Here is a 12,146-nt window from a genome sequence, read left to right on the forward strand (position 1 = left end):
ATTTAAAACAAAACAAAACCAAGGCTCCATGTATATAAGGCTATTGAAGTTCTGCAAATGAGGACTCTGAATGAAAAATGTCTCATCCTTTCAGGGCCTTTGTTTTCTTTATCTAAAGAACTGGTTTGCTTGTTTTCTGTTGCCCTTTCTCTCTCTAAACATTGTGGATTCTGTTCTTATAGCTGACTCCCAACCCAGTGAGTATCTCAGCTACCTAGTAAAAGAATGGGCTTTATCTTTGGGAAAACGAAGTGGTGTTTTAGACGAGATAATGGTATCTTGTCATTTTGTTTCATGTTTAATAATTTAATATACATTTGTTTAAGTGCCTCTGTGGCCAGGGCATTTTGAGAGATGCAGAGATGATTTAAGGTTGTGCTTAACTTTTGAAGAGTTTACTGTCTATTAGAAAAGATGAAGAAAGGCCCAAGTAATTACAATATAAAGTTCTACAGTTGAACTGTTACAGTCATGGGTACCTTTATAGGAAGGTAAAAGGTTCTCCTCCAATGTTTTCTCTTTATCTGTGGCTTTCTGGAGTTTGAATATGATGTGTTTAGTATGTGTTTGTGTGGGGGAGTAGGAGACGGAAATATTCTCTCTTTCCCTTGTTTACTGTAGTTTTTAGCAGTTCCAGGATCTGCTTTTTTCTTTGGTGGGGCTTTCTCAGTGATTCTGTCTTCCCCTGTGGCTGTGGCATTCATGCTGTCTTATATCTGGTGGGCTTTGGGCAGAATAAATATGTTTGCCCTTTTTTCAGTGGTAGGAGACATCTGTGGTGGTATTGCTACAGTATCATGGGCTCAAGACTGTTTTATGCCTTATCCTGTAAGGGCAGAGGTTTTTTCCTTTACCCTACAGCAACAGCAGTGTGCCCTGGGGTGGCATGATTTGCTCCCCTTCCCACACAGGTTATGGCTTTCGTTCAGGAGGTCCAGTCAGTAATTTTTGTGCCCATTCTGCAGTTGTGGCTACTCCTCACCTCAAGGACTGTACCACCAAGGAGGTTTTCTCTGGTCTCCTACCCTACCACCTGGTCTTTGTCCTGAGTGTTTAGTGGAGGTCTGTGGATAAGAGCCTGTAGGTGGTTGTGAACTCCCCTTGTGTCCATGTTTCCCAGGGGTTTTATATGTCCATACAGGCCCACGCTCAGTCTTTTATCAATTTGTTAATAACTTTGAGTTTTTATTACCTGCTTGTCTGATGTCCCACGTCTCTTCTGTCTTTGTTTTGCCCCAGATGAGCCAGTGTTTGCCTTCTATCTCCATGGAGAGATCTGTCTTTAGGCTTCAGTCTACTTGGTTGTCCTGGGACCTCAGCTTTCTGATGTATTTAAGAAAAGTTGTTTTGTAGTTTATTTGCTTTTGTTTATTGTTAACTCAAAAGCAATGTTCTTTCCAACTTTATACATCTTAAGTGGATGTGGAATTCCTCTCAGGTGTATAGATTCATTTATTTTAAACCTCACAAGATACTGCTTTATATAACCAGTGTTCATAGAGATTTATTCACATACTTAGCCTTTCAAGTACTCTTCATTCCTTCCTGATTGCCGTGTTTCCATCTAGAATTATTTTCCTTTTGTCCAAAAAACACCCATTAGTATTTTCTTTTTTATAGGTCTGTTGGTAATGAACTCTCCTTCTCTTACCATTTTTTTCTTTTGGTCTCAAAATGTCTTAATTTTTTTGCATTTTGGAAGGTTTTTTTTTTTTGCTGGGTATAAAATAATCAATTGGCAGTTATTTTCTTTTAGTACTTTGAAGATATTTGCTTCCCATTTTTAATTTTGACAAATCAGCTGTCAGTCTCATTGTTATTCCTTTAAAGGTAATTCATTTTTTTTTCTGGCCTTTAAGATTTTCCTTTTTTGTCTTTAGCAGTTTTTTAGCAGTGTTATTATGATGTGCCTAGGTCTGGTTTTTCTGTCCTTACGGTTCATAGAGCTTCTTAAACTGTGCCTTGATATCTTTTACCGGTTTGGAAATTTCTCAGCCATTCTCTTTATTTTTTTAATTAATTAATTAATTAATTTATTAAAGTACAGTCAATTACAATGTGTCAATCTCTAGTATACAGCACAACGTCCCAGTCATGCATGTACACACCTATATTCATTTTCATATTTTTTCTGTTAAAGTTTATTACAAGATATTGAATATAGTTCCCTGTGCTATACAAAAGAAACTTTTTTAAAAAAAATCTATTTTTATATATAGTGGCTAACATTTGTAAATCTCAAACTCCCAATTATCCCATCCATCCCCCTTTCTCTGGTAACTATAAAATTATTTACTAAGTCTGTCAGACTGTTTCTGTTTTGTAGATGAATTCATGGTGGCCTTTTTTTGTTTGTTTCCAGATTCCATATATGAGTGATATCATATGGCATTTTTCTTTCTCTTTCTGGCTTACTTCACTTAGAATGATGATCTCTAGGTCCAACCATGTTGTTGCAAATGGCATTGTTTTATTTTTTATGGCAGAGTAGTATTCCATTGTATAAATATACCACAACTTCTTTATCCAGTCATCTGTCGATGGACATTTAGGTTGGTTCCATGTCATGTCAGCCATTATCTTTAAATAGGGCTTCTGCCCCATTTTTTTCTTTTCCTTCTGGGATTTCAATTATATATATGTTAGACTTTTTTCACTATATCCCCCATGTCACTTACATTCTTCTCATTCTTAACCTTCTATCCTTTTTTGACTGTGCTTCAGCTCTTATTTTCTGTTGACCTGTTTTCTAGCATGGTAATCTTTTCTTCAGTTGTCTGATTTGCTTTTTTACTCTTCCATTTAGGTCTTAATTTCAGTTACTGTATTTTTCATTTCTAGAATTTGTCTTTGGTTTTTTTTTTATAGATTTCATTTCTTAATGGAAACTAATTTGTCTAATTCCTTAAATATATTAATCGGCTATTTAATTTTTCACAACTGTTTATTTTGAAAAATTTATAACTTGGAAGAATTGTATAGTAAACACTTGATATAATCCCTTCTCCTCGATTTGACAGTCCGTGTTTGCTTTCTGTCTGTCACTTCCTTTCTGTTCCTCTCTGTTCTCTGAGAACATTTTGGAAGTAAATTGCACACCTTATAATGCTGTACCCCTATAAACATTTTGACATATAGCTTGTAAGAACAGGGACATTCTACTGAACTAAAGCCATTTAAGAAATTTAACATTGATACACAATAATATTGTCTAAATACACAGTCCCTATTCAAATTTCCCAATTATTTCAGTTACAGATACCTAGCTTTTAAAAAATTTTATTTTCCCTAATCAGGATCCAATCAGGGATAATGCATTGCTTTTAGTTGTTATGTCTCTAGTTTCCAGTTTTGTTTTTTTTAAAGTGACAGTGACATTAAAAAATGTTCAGGCCCATTTTTGTCTTTGTTTTTAATATGACCCACTCACTATTTGGATTTGTCTAGTTGTTTTCTCATGATTGCAGTCAGCTGAAACATTTTTTTGGAAGAATACTATATTGATGAAAAAATGTTTTCAGTGATTCGCACCAAGAGTTACATAAAATCTGTTTGTCCCATTATTGGTGATGTTAAGTTTTATTACTTTGGTTAAGACATCACAGTTACTTTAGTTATCATATTCTCATCTGATAATTCCATTATCTAGATACGTTATTTTCTATTGTCTGTCCCTCTCCCCCCCTGTTTTTTGCTAATAAATAGTGGATATATTTGTTTATGAAAAGTTGAAGAGGTAATAAATGTTTTTCTCCTGAGATGATTTCTTTTGTTTCTGGAAGGTCTTTATGATAGGACCAGATTCTTTTAACCTAAGAAGGGATTGAGCAGATTCTAAACTGTGTTTCTTCTTTTGTGTGGTAAAATATATGTGACATCAAATTTACCATTCCAACCATTTTAAAGTGTAAAATTCAGTGATTTTCAGTACATTCACATTGCTGTATGACCATCACCACAGTCCATCTCCAGAACTTTTTTTATCTTCTATAAGCGAAACTCTACCTATTAAATAAATGGTAACTCTCCCCATTCTCCCTCCCGTTGATCCCTGGCAACCAAAATTCTAAGTTTGTCTCTTTGAATGTAACTATTGCAGGTACCTCATATAAGTGGAATCATACAATATTTGTCCTTTTGTGTCAGGCTTATTTTACTTAGCATAATATACTCAAGGTTCATCCACGCTGTAGCATGTAATAGAACTTCCTTCCTTTTTAAGACTGAATAATAGTCCATTGTATATATATATACACCACATTTTGTTTATCCATTCTTCTGTCAATGAACATTTGAGTTGTTTTCAACTTTTGGCTATATGAAATATGCTGCTATGAACATTGGTGTATAAATATCTGTTTGAGCCCCTGCTTTCAATTGTTTTGGGTATATACCCAAAAGTGGAGTTGCTAGATCACATGGTAATTTTATTTTTAATTTTTTTAGGAATCATTATTATATTTTCCATATTGGCTACACTATTTTACATTCCCACCAGCAGTGCACATTGTTATAATTTCTCCACATCCTTACCAATACTTGTTTTCTATTTTCTTGGTAGTAGCTCACCTAATGAGCGTGAGGTAGTATCTCACTGTGGTTTTGATTTGCATTTCTCTAATGTTCAGTGATGTTGAGCATCTTTTCCTGTGTTTGTTTATTGACTGTATACCTTTTTGGAGAAATGTCCATTCAAGTTTTTTGCCTATTTTTGAATTCAGTTGTTTGGTTTTTTTGTTGTTGTAGGAGTTATTTATATATTCTGGATATTAACCCTTTATCAAATATGTCATTTGCAAATATCTTCTCCCATCCTGTAGGTTGCCTTCTCATACTGATTGTATCTTTTAATGATGAATAGAAGTTTAAAATTTTGATATCCTTCAGTTGCTTTTACTTTTGTTGCTTATGCTTTTGATCCAAGAAATCATTGCCAAATTTAACGTCCATGATATAATAGGTTTATAGTTTTACGTCTTACGTTTAGGTTTTGATCCATTTCGAGTTAATTTTGTATATGATGTAAGATAAGGGTCCTGTTGTCCTTGTTGAAAATCACTTGACTCTCTATATATATAATATATATTATATATATATATATGTGCACAGATTCATTTCTGGGTTCTCTGTTCCACTGGTCTGTGTCTGTCTTTACCCTAGTACCAATTTTTTTTTTTTTGGTGGCAAAAACACATAACATGAAATTTACCCTGCCAACAATTTGAATTATACAGTACGATATTGTCAGTCACATGCACGTTGTTTTGTATAATGGATCCCCTGAACCCCCTATCCTGCATGACTGAAACTGTATTCACTGAACACCTCACCTCGTCTTCTCCGAGCCCCTGAGTTTGACTGCTTTAGATACCTCATATAAATAGAATCATGCAGTATTTGCCTTTTTATGACTGACTTACTTCACTTAGCATAATGCCCTCAAGGTTCCTCTGTGTCATAGCACATGACAGGATTTTCTTCATTTTTAAGATTATTATTCCATTAAGACTTATGATACTCCATTGCATTTATATACCCCATTTTCTTTATCCATTCATCCACTGTCGGACCTTCAGGTTGCTTCTACCTCCTGGCTATTGTGAATAATGCTGCAGTGAACTTAGGTATGCAAGTATCTTTTTGAGATCCTTTTTTCTGGATATGTGTCTGGAAGTGGAATTGCTGGATCATATGGTAATTCTATTTAAAGTTTTTTCTGATTAAACTATATTAGGTTTTTAATATTATCTAAGAGGTAGACAAACCTGTCAAAGTTAACTAAATTAATCTATATTATTTTTAAAATAATCCAAGTAGAAAACCTGTCAAATTGAATAGATGGTTTATTTTAATAATACAGAATGTTATAATTACCACATTTATTTGTTTTAACTATATGTTTTACTCAGAATTTTTTGGTGGAATTTTGAGTAGTTCTCACTCACCCCACCCACTTTAAAAAATGAAGTATAGTCAATTTACAATGTTGTGTCAATTTCTGGTGTGCAGTGTGATGTTTCAGTCATACATATACATACATATATCCTTTTCATATTCTTTTTCATTATAGGTTACTATAAGATACTGAATATAGTTTCCTGTGCTATACAGTATAAACTTGTTTATCTTCTTGTTATACAGTATTTAGTATCTGTAAATCTTGAATTCCTAGTTTATCCCTTCCTTCCCCCTTTCCCCTCTGGTAACCATAGTTTGTTCTGTATGTCTGTGAGTCTGTTTTTATTTTGTAAATAATTTCATTTATGTCTTTTTTTTAGATTCCACATGTAAGTGATATCTTATGGTATTTTTCTTTCTCTTTCTAGCTTATTTCAGTTAGAATGACAATCTCCAGGTACATCCATGTTGGTACAAATGGCATTATTTTACTGTTTTTTATGGCTGAGTAGTATTCCTTTATATATATATATATATATATATATATATATATATACACACACACACACACACACACCATTTCTTTATCCATTCATCTTTCAGTAGACATTTAAGGTTGTTTCCATGTCTTGGCTATTGTAAATAGTGGTATTATGAACATTGGGGTGCATATGTCTTTTCAAATTAGAGTTTTCTCAGGTTATATACCCAGGAATGGGATTACAAGGTCATATGGTAAGTCGTATGTTTAGTTTTTTAAGGAACCTCCATGTTGTCCTCCATAGTGGCTGCACCAGTTTACATTGCCACCAACAGTGTATGAGGGTTCCTTTTTCTCTACACCCTCTCCACCATTTATTGTTTGTAGACTTTTTAACGATGTCCATTATGACTGATGTGAGGTAATACCTCATTGTAGTCTTGGTTTGCATTTTCTCTAATAATTAGTGATGTTGAGCCTCTTTTCATGTACCAATAGAGAAATGTTTATTGAAGTCTTCTGCCCATTTTTTATTGGGTTGCTTGTTTTTCTGATATTAAGCTGTATGAGCTGTTTGTATATTTTAGAAATTAATCTCTTGTTGGTCACATTATTTGCAAATATTTTCTCCCATTCTGTGGCTTGTCTTGTCATTCGTTGATAGTATCCTTAGCTGTGTAAAAGCTTTTAAGTTTAATTAGATCCCTTTTCTTTTTCCATTTAAAAATGTTTGCTTTTATTTCCATTAGTCTAGGGGCTGGTTCAAAAAAAATTGCTGAGATTTATGTCAGAGAGTGTCCTGCCTATGTTTTCCTCTAGGAGTTTTATAGTATCTGGTCTTATTACATTTAGGTCTTTAATCTATCTTGAGTTTATTTTTGTGTATGGTGTTAGAGAATGTTCTAATTTCATTCTTTTTTTTTTTTAATAAATTTCATCCCCTCACCCCCCCAATTTCATTCTTTTACATGTAGCTGTCCAGTTTTCCCAGCACCATTTATTGAAGAGACTGTTTTCTCTCCATTGTATATTCTTGCTTTCTTTGTCATAGATTAATTGACCATAAGTGCATGAATTTATTTCTGGACTTTCTATCCTGTTCCATTGATATATGTGGTTTGTTTTTGTGCCAGTACTGTACTGTTTTGATTACTGTAGCTTTGTAGTATAGTCTGAAGTTAGGGAGCATGATTCCCCCAGCTCCATTCTTATTTCTCAACTTGGGGTCTTTTGTGTTTCCGTACAAATTTTAACATTTTTTGTTCCAGTTTTGTGAAAAATGTCCTTGGTAATTTAATAGGAATTGCGTCGAATCTGTATATTGCCTTGGGTAGTAGGCCATTTTAACAATATATTGATTCTTCCAATCCAAGAACATAGTATATCTTTCCTTCGGTTTGTGTTGTCTTCAGTTTCTCTGATCAGTATCTTAACAGTTTTTGGAGTACAGGTCTGCCTCCTTAGATAGGTTTATTCCTAGGTACTTTATTCTTTTTAATGTGATGGTAAATGGGATTGTTTCCTTAATTTCATTTTCTGGTATTTCATTGTTAATGTATAGAAGAGCAATTGATCTCTGTATGTTATTTTTGTATTCTGCAACTTTACTGAATTCATTGATGAGCTCTAGTAGTTTCTGGTAAAATCTTTAGGATTTTCTATGTATAGTATCATGTCATCTGCAAATAGTGACAGTTTCACTTCTTCTTTTCCAATTTAGGTTCTTTTTTATTCTTTTTCTTCTTTGATTTCTGTAGCTAGGACTTCCAAAACTATGTTGAATAAAAGTGGTGAGAGTGGGCATCCTTGTGTTGTTCCTGATCTTAGAGGAAATGCTTTCAGCTTTTCACCATTGAGAATGATGTTAACTGTGGGTTTGTTATATATGGCCTTTATTATGTTGGGGTATGTTCCCTCTATGCCCACTTTCTGGAGAGTTTTTATTATAAATGGATGTTGCATTTATCAAAAGCTTTTTCTGCATCTATTGAGGTGATCATATGGTTTTTATTCTTCAGTTCATGTGGTGTATCACACTGTTTTGCAGATATTGAAAAATCCTTGCATCCCTGGGATAAATCCCATTTGATCATTGTGTATGATCCTTTTAATGCACTGTTGGAGTCAGTTTGCTACTATTTTCTTGAGGATTTTTGCATTTATATTCAACGGTGATAATGGCCTATAATTTTTTTCTTTTTTTTTTGTTTTGTTATGTCTTTGTTTGGTTTTGGTATCAGGGTGATGGTGGCCTCATAGAATGAGTTTGGAAGTATTCCTTCCTCTGCAATTTTTTTGGAATAGTTTCAGAAGGATAGATGTTAACTCGTCACTAAATGTTTGGTAGAATTTGCCTGTGAAGCCATCTGGTCCTGGACTTTTGTTTGCTGAGAGTTTTTTAAATTACTGATTTGATTTTAGTACTGGTAATTGGTCTGTTTATATTATCTATTTCTTCCTGGTTCAGTCTTGGCAAATTCTACCTTTCTAAGAAATTGTCTATTTCTTCTAGACTGTCCTTTTTGTTGGTATATAGTTGCTTATAATAGCCTCTTATGATCCCTTGTATGTCTGTAGTGTTGGTTGTAACTTTCTCCTTTCATTCTGATTTTATTAACTTGGGCCCCTTTTTTTCTTGATGAATCTTGCTTAGGGTTTATCAATTTTGTTTATCTTTTCAAAGAACCAGCTTTTAATTTCATTGAACCTCAGGAACCTCAGGAAACAAGAAAAATCTCAAGTAACCTGACTTTATATGTAAAGCAACTAGGGAAAGAAGAACAAACAAAATCCAAAGTTAGTAGAAGGAAAGAAATCATAAAGATTAAGCAGAAATAAATGGACTATTTTTAATTCTTGAGGAACCTTCATAATGTTTTCCATAGTGTCTGCACTATTTTATATTCCCATCAACAATGCACAAGAGTTCCAGTAACTCCATGTCTTTGCCAACACATTTTCTGTTTTTTCAATAGTGACCATCTTAACAGGTGTAAAATGATATCAAATTGTGGTTTTAATTTACATTTCCTTGATGATTAGTGTGATGTCGAGCATCTTTTCATGCTTGTTGGCCATTTCTGTACTGTCTTTAGAGAAATGTCTTTTTTCAAGACCTTTGCCCAATTTAAAATTGGGTTATTTGATTTTTTTGTTGTTGAGTTGTAGGAATTCTTTGAATATTCTGGATACTAGCCCCTTATCAGTTACATAGTTTGCAGATTTTTCCCCCCATTCCATAGGTACTTTTTCACTCTGTTGATTATTTCCTTCATTGCACAGAAGTTTTAAAGTTAGATGTAGTTCCATTTGTCTTGTTTTTGCTTTTGTTTCTTGTGGTTTTGGTGTAGTACCTATGAAATCATCATCAAATCCAAAGTCATGAAGTTTCTTGTCCCCAGTGGTTTCTTCTTGGAGTTAATAGTTTCAGGTCTTACATTTAGTTTTTTAATCCATTGTGAGTTAATTTTTGTGCATAGTTTAAGATACAAGTCTACTTTCTTTTGCGTATGGAAATCCTTTTCCCAACAATATTTCCCATCTTGTAGTTTTCTCATCCTTGCTGAAGATTATTTGACAGTATTTTCAAGGGTTTATTTCTAGGTGCTCTATTTTGTACCATTGGTCTATATATCTTTCTTTACGCAGTACCATACTATCTCAGTGGCTATGGTTTTGTAATAAATTTTGAAATCATGAAATGTGAGACCTCCAGTTTTGTTCTTTCTCACTGTTTGGGATCCCTTAAGATTCCATATGAATTTTCTGATGGGTTTTTCTCTTTCTGCAAATGAAGTTCTTAGGATTTTGATAGGGATTGCATTGAATCTGTAGAGCACTTTGAATAGCATTGACAACAGTAGTAATCTTCTAATCCTTGAACCCAGGATGTCTTTTCATTTATTGGTGTCTTCTTTAATTTCTTTCAGCAGTGTTTTATAGTTTTCAGTGTATAAGTCTTTTTGCTTCCTTGCTTTTATTCCTGAGTATTTTGTTCTTTTTGAAGTTACTGTAAATTCAGCTGTTTTCTTAATTTCCTTTTCTAATCATTGATTGTTAGTGTATAAAACAGCTGATTTGAGTGTGTTGATTTTGTATTTTGCAACTTTGTTGAATTCTGTTTCTAACGGGGAGAATTTTTAGGGTTTTCTACATATAAGATTATGTCATATGTGAGCAGTCATCATTTAGCCTCTTCCTGTCCAACTGGGATGCCTTTTACTTCTTTTTCCTGCCTAATTGCTCTGGCTGGAATTTCTGTTACTGTGGTGAATAGAAGTGGCAAAAGTGGGCATCTTTGTCTTCTTCCTGAGCTTAGAGTTTTGAAAACTTTCAGTCTTTGACCGTTGAATATGATGTTCATTGTGGGTTTTTCATATATGATCTTTATTATTTTGAGATAGTTTCCTTTTCCTAGTTTGTTGGGTATCTATCATGAAAGGGTGTTAAATTTTGTCAGATGCTTTTTCTGCATTAATTGAGGTGTTCAGGTGTTTTTCCCTGCTTCATTCTGTTAGTGTGGTGTATTGCATTGTTTGATTTTCACATGTTGAACCACCCTTTCATTCCATGAATAAATCCCACTTAGTCATAGTGTATAATCCTTTACTATACTGTTGAATTCAGTTTGCTACTTTTTTTTTTTTTGATTATGATTTTTTTTTTCATCAGTATTTCTTAAGGGATATTGGTCTGTAGATTTTTTTGTTGTTCTTGTGGTATCTCTGTCTGATTTTGGTATCAAGGTAATGCTGGCCTCATAGAATGAATTAGAAAATGTTCCTCTCTTTTTCAATTTTTGGGACGAGTTTGAGAAGGATTTGTGTTAGTTCTTTAAATTCACCAGTAAAGCCATCTGGTCCTGGGCTTTTCTTTGTTGGGAAGTTTTTGATTACTGATTCAGTCTTTTCACTAATCATACTAATATAGTCTATTCAGATTTTGTTTCTTGACTTCGTCTTGATACCTTGTATGTTTCTGGGAATTTGTCCATTTATCTGGATTATCCAGTTTGTTGGTGTACAATTAGGTGTTCATTGTATTTCCTATAATTTTTATTTCTGTAAAATTAGTAATGTCTCCATTTTCATTTTGTTTCTCTTTTTTCTTAGTTAAAATCTAGCCACAGTTTTGTCAATTTTATTGATCTTTTTGAATTATTAAATCTTGGCTTTTCTATATTCTGTTTTATTTATCTTTGCTCTCATCTTTATTATTTCCTTCCTTGTGCTAGCTTTGGGTTTGGTTTGTCCCGACGCACCCCCCCCCCCCCCGCCCCCGGCCTTCATATCTCAAGAGATTAAATTAAGTTGTTGATTAGAGGTACTTTTTCTTTTTTTAATTTAAGTGTACATGAATAGCTATATATTTCCCTCTTAGACTGTTTTCAGTGCATCTCATAAGTTTTGGTATGTTGTATTTCTATTTTCTTTGTCTTAAGATGCTTTCTAATTTCCTTTTTTTGACCATTGGTTATTTAAGAATGTGTTATTTAATTTTTACATATTTGTGAATTTTCTGGTTTTCCTTCTTTTATTTCTAGTTTCATTTCATTGTGATTGGAAAAGATACTTTCTATTTTAGTCTTTGTACATTTAAGACTTGTTTTGTGGCCTAACAACTGGTCTATCCTGGAGAAGTTTCAGTCTTTTTGAGGCACATTTCCTGTTTCTTACAGTGGGTCCCAACTGAGAATCTGAATTATTTACCAGGCCCTCTCTTCCTTAGTGGACTCTGAAGTCCACCTTTCATCTCTCCAGTCTTCTGA

The 12,146-nt window shown here is 33.6% G+C and overlaps 1 protein-coding gene across 2 annotated transcripts in view; it reads left to right on the forward strand.

Moving 5' to 3' along the window:
* TNPO3 (transportin 3) overlaps positions 1–12,146 on the forward strand; it is an 82,606-nt gene that overhangs the window by 10,845 nt on the left and 59,615 nt on the right. The gene's annotated exons all lie outside the window — the stretch shown is intronic.

The sequence above is a fragment of the Camelus dromedarius genome, chromosome 7 (assembly GCF_036321535.1).
Source record: "Camelus dromedarius isolate mCamDro1 chromosome 7, mCamDro1.pat, whole genome shotgun sequence".
NCBI classification, from domain to species: domain Eukaryota; kingdom Metazoa; phylum Chordata; class Mammalia; order Artiodactyla; family Camelidae; genus Camelus; species Camelus dromedarius.